The 10307-nt window shown below is 39.3% G+C and overlaps 1 long non-coding RNA gene across 2 annotated transcripts; it reads right to left on the bottom strand.

Moving 5' to 3' along the window:
- Positions 1–406: 406 nt before the first annotated feature.
- LOC143643275 (uncharacterized) lies at positions 407–9953 on the bottom strand. Of its 2 annotated transcripts, none has more exons than XR_013156182.1 (3): positions 9851–9953; positions 932–1224; positions 407–604 (listed from the first exon to the last, which is right to left on the bottom strand). It is a non-coding gene; the product is annotated as an uncharacterized LOC143643275 (long non-coding RNA). The 2 variants fall into 2 exon arrangements; XR_013156183.1 differs by having other exon boundaries at positions 932–999.
- Positions 9954–10307: the final 354 nt, after the last annotated feature.

The raw sequence follows: 10307 nt of genomic DNA, 5'->3' as shown, positions 1-10307 counted from the left end.
CATGGCTTAACTGTCTTCTGACATGGGCCATTTTTGTAGCTCATTACAAAAACAGATGAAGGCTACCACAATGTGACCATGGGAGGAATGGCTTGCTTACTGCTTGCTACAAAAGGTGCTGCACCCTTAACCCAGGGTTCCTCAGCTGCACCTCATCTCACTGCAAGCAAAGCTATCATGTGGGCCTACTGTCTTGTCCTGGGGCCAGCAAGGCCAAGTTCAGAGTACCAATGTGATATCACTAGATACAGATCCATTATCAGAGTTAGGTACACCATTATAGCGTATTTCCATCACACAGATGCAATCGACATAGACAAAATGAAGAATGAAAAATAAGGAGGCAGCTGTAAGTGATGAGTATTTCTTATCTTTATTTTGAAATGCAACTCATTTAATTGTAGGTTTATGTAATTTAATTTTTAAGAATGACCATGTTTAACCACCAGCAGACAAAATTCTTGAAAATTTAACTGTCCTTGTTTGCAAGTCAGGAAAAGCCAACTGCAGTACAACATTAAATATATCCATCCTGGTGGGCACAGTGACTGCTCACTCTTTAATAATGCTTCAGATATTCGAGGGCTCAGAATGAGGAGATGTCCTGGAAATTGAAGCAGAGAGCCTGCTGTCCCTTTCATACAGACCATTTGTCCCCACCAAATACCTCCCATCACTCCAAATTTTTTGTAGTGGATCATATGTAGATATGAGCTTCCAGTTTCAATGTTTTATATGTTGTTGGGACTGTCTAATCAGAAACTAAACAGAGTCCAGATCAAATCGGATAAACACAGGCAAAGTTTACAAATGTTAAATGGGGTAGAAATGTGCCATTGGCTTCTCAGCTGAAACTGTGTCCTATGGGTCTGAACAAACTTAGGTTCTAAGGGTCTCCAGGACAAGACCAACAACTTCTTGGCTGACTTACCTCAACTTCATCGGTTGATCTGCTCCTTATGAAATATGATTCAAGTTTGTATCTCTGGAGTCCCATGTCTATTTTTGGATGATATGCATTTAAGACAAGGAAATCACAGGGGCACATGGAATTCTAATTAGTGATGACCATACGACATTCACCCACATCCTCTTCAGCTCAGCCCCATCAATCCAGCTTTTTAATCATATACCAAAACTCAGTCATCCTCCCTCTGGTGTCTGTTACCAGGATTGCACCAGAAAGTCTTCCCCAGGCTACAGCCTTTGGTTTCTTATTGGTGCCTTTTATTTAAAAAATATAAAAATAAAAAATAAACAAAAAACACCAGTAATTTAAACTTATGCATTTCCAAAATAGTCAAGTAAATTATTTATAGGATTCAATGAGCAAATATATGCATACATGTGTGTAACCATATTATGCACGAAGATTATATGTACTAATACACAGGTAATTTTTATCCATTTGCTGTTGTAGATCATCTATGGCATATTTTTAAGCCAAGCTCCTTTTTCTTTGCTTATGTGACTAATCAGGGTTAGTGGCGCATTTTTAACTGTGGGAAATCTTGACTGAGTTTGTGGATGTGTGGGTTTGTATGTGTGGGAACACACTTCTGAATTACTTTACTATCACCTTCAGCCAGGGTAATCCTCTTTTATCAATGGTTCTCAACACATTAGACTCACATAAAGAGCTTTTTAAAGTTCTGAAATCCAGGACACACTCCAGGCTAATTAAATCTCTATATTTCTTATAGCGTTCTAGATGAGTCCAGTGTGAAATCAAGGAGGACCACCACCCAAGAAGATCAATAAATCAATGTTAAGAGTTCAGCAGATCTACTCTTCTGCCTTTTTTTACCTTTGCTCATACAATCATTCAAAAAAAGTATATTCAAATATAGTTTTTTTTTTTTTTTTTTTAAAGGAAAGACAGAGAGAAGGAAGGAAGGATAGAAGGAAGGAAGGAAGGAAGAAAGGGAAACATCTCTAAACATTTTCTTGTTTTATTGTATTTTGTTTCTTTGTTTTTGTTACATGGGCTGGGGCCGGGAATCGAACCGAGGTCCTCCGGCATAGCAGGCAAGCACTTTGCCCGCTGAGCCACCGCGGCCCGCCCTCAAATATAGTTTTGATAAATTAAAAACAGTGTATTACTATGAAAATACTCTGCAATTTGTCCTTTTAATCTAAAAATTTACTAGGGACATCCTTTCAGTTTAATGTCTATACATCTAACTCACAGAATAATTTTGTTAGGAGAATGCATACTGGAAAGCATTTTGAGACAAATGTTCTGGTAGTATTATACAGGAAGAATTGGAGAGCAAAAACGGTCAGAAATATCTTAACAGAAGATGAGTAAAACAGTCTGGGAAAAAAGAGCCAAGGATGCAAACAAAAGAGGGGGCAGTGGAGATCGAAATGGATAGACCCATTTAAGACTTATCAGGAAGAAAGGGCAATTGACCTCAGCAATTACCTGGAAACGGGAGACAGAGAAGTGAGAAGAGTCAAGGCTAATTTCAGGGCTTACCCATGGAAGTCTAAAAGAATAACTCAAAAGAGAAAGTGCTTAGAGAGCCAGTTAAATAAGGAAAGAAAGATAAGCTCAGTTTTATACATGTCGCACTTGAGGTGACACTTCCCCTGCCCGGACACGCAGGTCGAGTGAGGGACGGGGCTGAAAACACTTGAGTAGAAGGTGGTAACTGAAGAATCTCCAGCGGAGTGTGTTTAATGTAAAATGATTCACGCAGAGAAGCAAATGCAGAACTGTGGGGTACACCCTTGCACCCAGGAGAAGGAGTGCTTGGAAATGGAGGTGGTAGTGGAAGTGGAAGGACAAGCACCTAGATAAGCTAGAAGGAGACTCTAGAATGAACATTACCCTGAGAGCTAAAGAAGACATTCCAAGGATTCCAAAGGTATTAACCGCTGCAGAGACGACAAGGAGAATGAAGGCTGCCAAAACTGAATTTTGAGATTAGGCAACCCTTGGCAAATTTGACCAGAGCAGTTTAGTGCAATAGTACAACTGGAAATTATTTAATGATGGGGGTTAGGAGAAAGACATGACAACAGTGAGGGAAAATGACATTTTCTAGAAATGAGGAGTGAAAGGAAAGAGATAAACAAGGTAGCTGAGAGAGTATCTGGGTTAAGCAGCATTTCCTCATTTCCCTCCGGAACACAGATTTGAGAATGTTGATAGAGGAAATTCAAGTTCGGGAAGAGTGTTGGGGGAAATAGAGATACAAAAAAAAAAGAGTAAGGTATAATTGAGGAAGCAGGGTCTAGAGAAAGCAGAAAGTAATGCAAATAGGCAGGCTAGGCTTGGAAAAGAGGAGGGAGACTTTTTATGATGCCGGTGGGAATAATGGATGAATTAAAGTTCAAAAATATTCATTGGACCTGAGCCAAGTTCAACAGTAAAGGGTCTGCCCTGCAGGGGAGAGGTCTACAGTTATCTAGTGTTTCCTGGGCCTGGGTATTCAGTCTGCCTAATTCTCAAGTTCAGTCCGTTGTCACTCACCCAAGCCACATTCTCCAATGGCTTTATCAGTAAGAAAACTGATGTTTCCATGTCTATCTACCTGACTCCTATGCCCATCCCAGCTTCTTGGCAACAGTTTTTAAAAAGTGGTGATATTATTTATTGAGTACTGGAAATAACCCAATGACAGGATTCATAGGAACCCTGTAATAATGCCATCTTGACCTTTGACTGCTTGGTGTCTACAGATATGACAATACAACCAAGGTATTGCCTGGGACAGACCTCTCTGGGCATAAAATTTTCTGTTATTTTTCTACATGGTTGACAAGAGCATTCTCAGATATAATTAAATAGACAAATGAAAATTATAGTTGACAACTAGGATTTTGTTTTCCCAATACCCTCAATTGTTTCTTCCGGTCCCACCAATTCAGAGGGGTGAACGTAGACTTAAGCTAAGCCATACACACAAGAGCTCATTCCCTCCTGGTCCACGAAGAGGATCCAGGATCAGAGTTGGACCATCAGAATTCCTTAGAATTGTTCATTCTGGAGGTAGGAGCAAGAATATCCTTTACTTTCTGCTCAGGGGTGAGGCTGTGAGCCCAAGCCCCATCCATGTGATTAAGCTGCCTATAATAGGAGAGAATTGGCCAAAATGTCTAGAAAACCAGACCAGGGCAGGGAAGGAAACCCAGTAGTGTTGCATCCTTGCTTTAATTGGCCCCAGCTACACCCTGTACTTCTCTTGTTGTGTCATCCAACATAGGCCTCTTTTTTGTTCAAGCTAAGCCCAGTTAGGCCCTTGTTATTTGACCTAAGAGAGTCTTGACTAACACAAATCATAATCAAGGAAGAAAGCCCAGAGATTAGAGCTGAATAAATGAGACCACATATCAGATCAGAGCTGAATTACAAGCACTTGTAAACAAGAAACAAATATGGGAGTCATGAGCCAAGGAGATAAGGAAAAGGTCAGGGGTTCATGTGCAAGGTGTATTGTGTTAGTGTTTAAGCTATTGACTCTCAGCTTCAAATCTACTCTTTCAGACTCTGCTATATGTTGATGGAGCTGGGACTCAGAAAACCTCATTTTTCCCTTGCCAGGGGAATCCTTGTTGGGCTCTGACAATATTGACTGTGGGGATGCAGGAGGGAGAAAGAACTTTTTTCTCCCTGTTTACTTGCTGTTTCTGTTAAGTGTTACTCAACCAAAAGTTCTTCATCTCAGCAGTGGCAGTTCCAGTAACAACTGATTCAGTTTCCAGTGTTTTTCGCATTTCCATAACCAATATCAGCACTAGCTGAGCAGAACACCCTACTTCTTCAGATGTCTAAGTCCCAGCTCTGCAGCACCCCTACACTAAGCTCCCAACGCAGCAGTGAGAGCAGAACACCCAACTCTACCATCTCAGCCCCAGCTCCATTGAAGCGTTCCTCTAAGCTTCAGGATTCTAACACCTCAAACTCATCTCTTTGTCCTCCCCACAGGGGAGCAATTCTAGGGGTGTGGCTGATTCCTACAGACCTATTATCCTGTTATCTTGCTGCTCCTTTCTTGCCTTTTCATTCTTCCAATCTTTTTAACAAATCCCTAATGTTAAGTTCACTGTTTAAAAACTGATGTAGTTTCAGTTTTCTGGACTGAACCTTCTCCAGGATTGTTTCTACAAGTGAAAGAAGCCATCGGGGCAAGAGTAGCATAACGCCCATCTCCTAACTATACAGGAATCTTGGGAAAATAGGGTGGGAACGGACATTTAAAAAGACTTTGGACTTTGAGGGTAGGTTCTCTCTTATTATTTGAGGGACAGGAGTACTATAACTTTGCCCAACCTTTACTAAATGATAAATTCTTTACATACATTATCTCATCTCATCTTACAAAACCCATATTTTCATCATTTCACAGACTGGAGATTGAGGCTGAAAGAGGTTACAAAATTTGCCCAATGTCATCCAGCTAATAAGTGACAGAGCTGGGATCAGGATCCAAATCGATCTTATACCAAAATTCATGCTCTCTGCATCTGAAATCTGTCAAACCTATCTCCACTGTGTCAGCCACAGGCCAACCAAAGTCAAGTCTGATGCTCCTTTGGCACCCATGTCTGAGACAGCCGAGCCCTCAACGTGCTGGCTACACAATTACTCAGATGCCCTTTACAAGGCCTGATAACCCATTTGAGGCACTTAATATTTCACAATGGTGACTGGGAATGCTAGGTAGCTATGAAAGGGTAGTGTTGGTTTGATAGAAATACTGCACTAGTTGGGGTGGGAGTAGAGGGTGGGAAATAGGAACAGTTAGGACCATACAGACTGAACCATTTAGTAGAAGGATACAATACACCATAACTTATAATGCTCCATAAGGAAGAAACCCACTTTTAAATGTTAGCACATACCTTACCGTGCAGTGTCTGCCTCCAACAAGCAGTACGAGCTCATGTCTGTCTAAACTTTCACTCAGATCAAATGGTGGTTATGGCCCTTTCATTTCATAAACAACTGTGACAATTCCTCAGACCTTTCAACTTTCTGGGTTCAGCCATTTCTAGGTGGACCTAGCCATGGTCAGTGCTGACATAAAACAAGGCCTTTGGAAATCAGAGTTCCTGAGAGGGAGAAAAACCTTACTGCTTACTAGTATGTGAAACTGGAAAAGTTGCTTTATCTCCCTGAGCCCCCTTAAAATGAGATGTTAAAAATAACTAGTATGTGTTAAGCACTTACTGTTTTCCAGACACTGTGCTAATGACGTTTAACATGCACAGTCTCAATCTAATCATCACAAAAAAAGTCCTATTATTATCCCTATCCTACAGATGAGGAAACTGATGCACATAGAGGTTAGTGATTAGCTCTGCATTACTAGAGTAATGCAGAGTCAGAACCAAAAAAACATGTTTGTGTGACTCAAACACCATGCTCTCAGCTTCCACACATGGAGTAACTGGAACAGGATTTGCCCTTTCACTATAAACAACTAGGAAACTAGACAAAATATATGAAACAACTATTTTTGGACACTAGACTATAAATAGCACAGATCTGTGATCCATGAGAGAAGGAAAAGAGCCAGTGACCCCTATTTTGTCCCGTCTTTCTTCCTGGAGGCAATGTACAGGCTGCTGCCCAGGGAATGGGACCCAAGCAGAGTCCTGTGTTTTTAATGAGATGGAAAGTCAAAAATAAGAGTACACAGACACTGAAGAAGATGGAACTTGTGGGGCAGAGTATGGGAAAGGAAAGACCAAAGCAAAGAAAGAACTCCAAAACTATACATAGGGGTTCCCTCAAGTATCTGACTGAATGCTAATCTGCACATGTGTAGGGTAAAACACCACAAGGCAGGACAAAAAACAACTAATACCCAGGGAGCTATCAGCTGAGAAATTCCTGGAGTTCACACAGGCCTAGGAGGTGTCTGACTATCTATCAACCAGAATAGAGAGACCCTTTGAATATACAAGGCACTGAGCAAAGATACCAGAGAAGTCACACTTTGTTATAGGGCTAAACTAGCACCAAAGTAAAGCCTCAGAAGGATCAAGCTGATCTACATACAACTTAGCACCTCAACATTCTTAAAGGAAAACAACAAAATAAGAACAGTCAACACGACATTCATAATACCTAAAAAAATTATTAGACTTGTGAAAAAGCAGCACAAAAGAGATTGGCAAACTTTATCTGGAAAGAACAAAATAGTAAATATTTTAGGCTTTGTAGACCACATATGGTCTTTGTCACATACTTTTTTCCTTTTTTTTTGTTTGTTTTGTTTCTTTTTGTTTTACAAATACTTAAAGTAAAAATCATACTCAGCTCATGAGCCATACAAAAACAGCCATAGGCTGTATTTGGTCATCAGATAACAGGTTCCCAATAAGGATTGGTTTTGATTTGAAGGAGAACATAACCAAAATGTGGAAAGAAATGAAAGATGCAAAAAAAAAAAAAAAAAGAATCAAATGGATCCTCTAAAAATGAAAACTACAATATCTAAAGTGAATGTTTCACTGGATGGACTCAATGGCAAATTAGATACAGTAGAAGAAAAGATCAGTAAACTTGAAGACATATCAATATAAACTACTCAAACTGAAGCATGACAGAGAAAACAAACTGAAAATAACATGAACAAAGCTTCAGTGAACTGTGGGAGAATTCCAATTGGTCTAACATGTGTGCACTTAAAGTTCCAGAAGGAAAGAAGAACAGAAAACAATTTAAGGCATAGTGGTTGAAATTTTTTCCAAACATCAAGCCACATCACAATCAAATTGCTAAAAACCAATGCATGACAAAGATAAAATATTATAAACAGAGAAAAAAAGACACTTTACTTAAAGGAGAAAAAACTTAATTCCACACAATTCTTGCCAGAAATAATGCAAGTCAGAAGACAATAGGACTACACATTCAAAGTGCTAAAATAAAAGCCTTTCTTAACTTCTTCCCTATTCGGCCTCTTAATGGACATAGCAATACCCCCTAATATACACGGTTTCTATAAGGACTTAATAAAATACTGTCTTGTAAAAAGCTCTGAACATAAAATATATTATACCATAACAGCATTGTTAATGTTAGCATTACTGTTATTCCTACTATCATTACTGTTAGTAGTAGTGTTTAAACATGAAGGATTCATGTTTTTTATAGCTAAAACTACAATACTATAAGAACCCAAACTCCTAATATGGTAATTTAGCCTTAAATCGCCTTTCAATTTAATCTCCCACTTTTTCCCATAATACATTTGCCCAGTAAATTATTTCCTGCTTTCCAGCCCACCAGGTGTCTTCTCACTTTCAAGTCTTTACATATACTCCTAGCTACCTGTTTTTCAAAGTCCATCTCAGCACCAGTTCTCTTGAAATCTTCCACGGTCATCTTTCTTGAAGTAATTTCTTTCTCTTTTAGCTCCAATAATATATTGCTTATACCAGTGCTTCTCAAACCTCAGTATGCATATCAATTGCCTGAAGTGGAACCTGAAAGCTACATTTTTACAATCTCCCAGGTTCTGTCACTGCTATTGGCCTAAGAGGACCCCACTCTTGAGTAGCAAGGTATTGTGCTTTTTATTATGATTATATTTTCATCGTCTCACCTACTAGAATGGTAGCTATTTAAAGAAGAAACTGGGTTACTTTCACCTTTGTACTTACCATAGTGTGTAGATTATGTGATGACAGATAGATAGATAGATGGAAGGAAGGAAGGAAGGAAGGAAGGAAGGAAGGAAGGAAGGAAGGAAGGAAGGAAGGAAGGAAGGAAGGAGTAGGAAGGAAGGAAGGAAGGAAGGAAGGAAGGAAGGAAGGAAGGAAGGAAGGAACGAACGAACGAACGAACGAACGAACGAACGAACGAAGGAAGAAAGAAAGATGTCACCCTAGTCAATGTCTTGCTTCCTAGTCAAACCTTAACTTCTCACTCCCCGACTTATGGATCAATATCTAATTTTTTTAAGTGTTCAGGGAAAGTAAGCCCTAGAGTCTTCTTCAAGCCCTTATACTAATGTATAACCCATACTGTGTGATAGCTACAAAATATAATGAGAAATTCATCAAGAATGTTACTGCTGGTGAAAACCATCACTCATTCTGCTGAATTTTAAAATGCAGATTTTCAATGACTTTTTTTCTTTACACAAACACCAGAAGTACCTTCTGTCTCTGGGGTGAAAAAGAAACACATGTATGATATGTTGTGTTCCGAGGAGGAAGATGTTTATAACTAAAAACAGAAGAGCATTCCTTCCAGGCTCTCATAAACTTAATGAGGTATCTATATTTAAAAAGCTACAGAGACTTTTTATTCCCTACCCCACCATGGCCACCCCTCTCCACACAGCTCCATGCTCCAAAGGCTCCTAGGTAGTTCTGCCTCAACTTTCCCTGCATCCTGCCTGTGAGATGACTGACAGCACCTCAATATTGTTTTGTACTGCAGGACTCAACATGTGTTTCCCCTTTGCAAAAATTACATCATGTCACAGGAAGTCTCTCTACTCTAGCAGAATTAGCGGACATTCTCACTCAAGGCTTTCCAAATAAGAAAAGAAGATAAATTAATCCTGGTGTAATTGTTTAATGTGCACATGTTGGCTGCAGCACCTTGTTTCATAGTCCAACCCCAGCCAACTCAGTTATGCAGATGTCTCCCACTCCAGTAAAATGAAAGAGATCAGGGTTTGCACTTTTCTGTTATGCATTTACTTACATAAAGTAGTTTTCCGTTCTTGGCCTTTAACCAGAAGTGGGTCAGACGATAGTCTGACTTCCACACTGACAAGTTACCAAAGGAGTTAGAAACAGCCAAATTATCAGAGCTCCATTTCTTTCATGACACCTTTCCCAGTTTCTCAGAAAGAACAAAACCTCTTTGCCTTACCTAGATTAAAAATTACTTCTTCACTTTCCACCCAAAATATCCTTAGTTCTTCAATCCAAAATACATTCCCATAGCCATACACTTTGTACAAATCTTCCTTTCTAGTCCTGTAATAAAAGATAAGGTTTATATTCAGTTCTTGGTAAATCCTATATATTCCTATCATTGTTGTAAATAACCAAATGCCAAAGAAAGAGACAGCAAGGCTCTCTCTCATCGAATCCAGCAGAGTACCACAAATAATTTAGAGTTTATTTGATTAGGATGACAATCTTAATGCTCCTTTAAATTTTAATAACACCTAAAAGTTTGAAAATGGTTTTCTGTTCATATTATTATCATTCTTCATTTACTTGATAAATATTTATTGCATATCTGCTCATGATAGGGATTATGTAGGGCGTCTGTGGAAATTATAATAGTGGACAAGAGAGATACCATCTCTGCTCTCATTTAA

Source organism: Tamandua tetradactyla, chromosome 8 (assembly GCF_023851605.1).
Source record: "Tamandua tetradactyla isolate mTamTet1 chromosome 8, mTamTet1.pri, whole genome shotgun sequence".
NCBI classification, from domain to species: Eukaryota; Metazoa; Chordata; class Mammalia; order Pilosa; family Myrmecophagidae; genus Tamandua; species Tamandua tetradactyla.
Note: the sequence above shows the minus strand (reverse complement) of the source record. Positions and strands in the feature narration are given on the sequence as shown.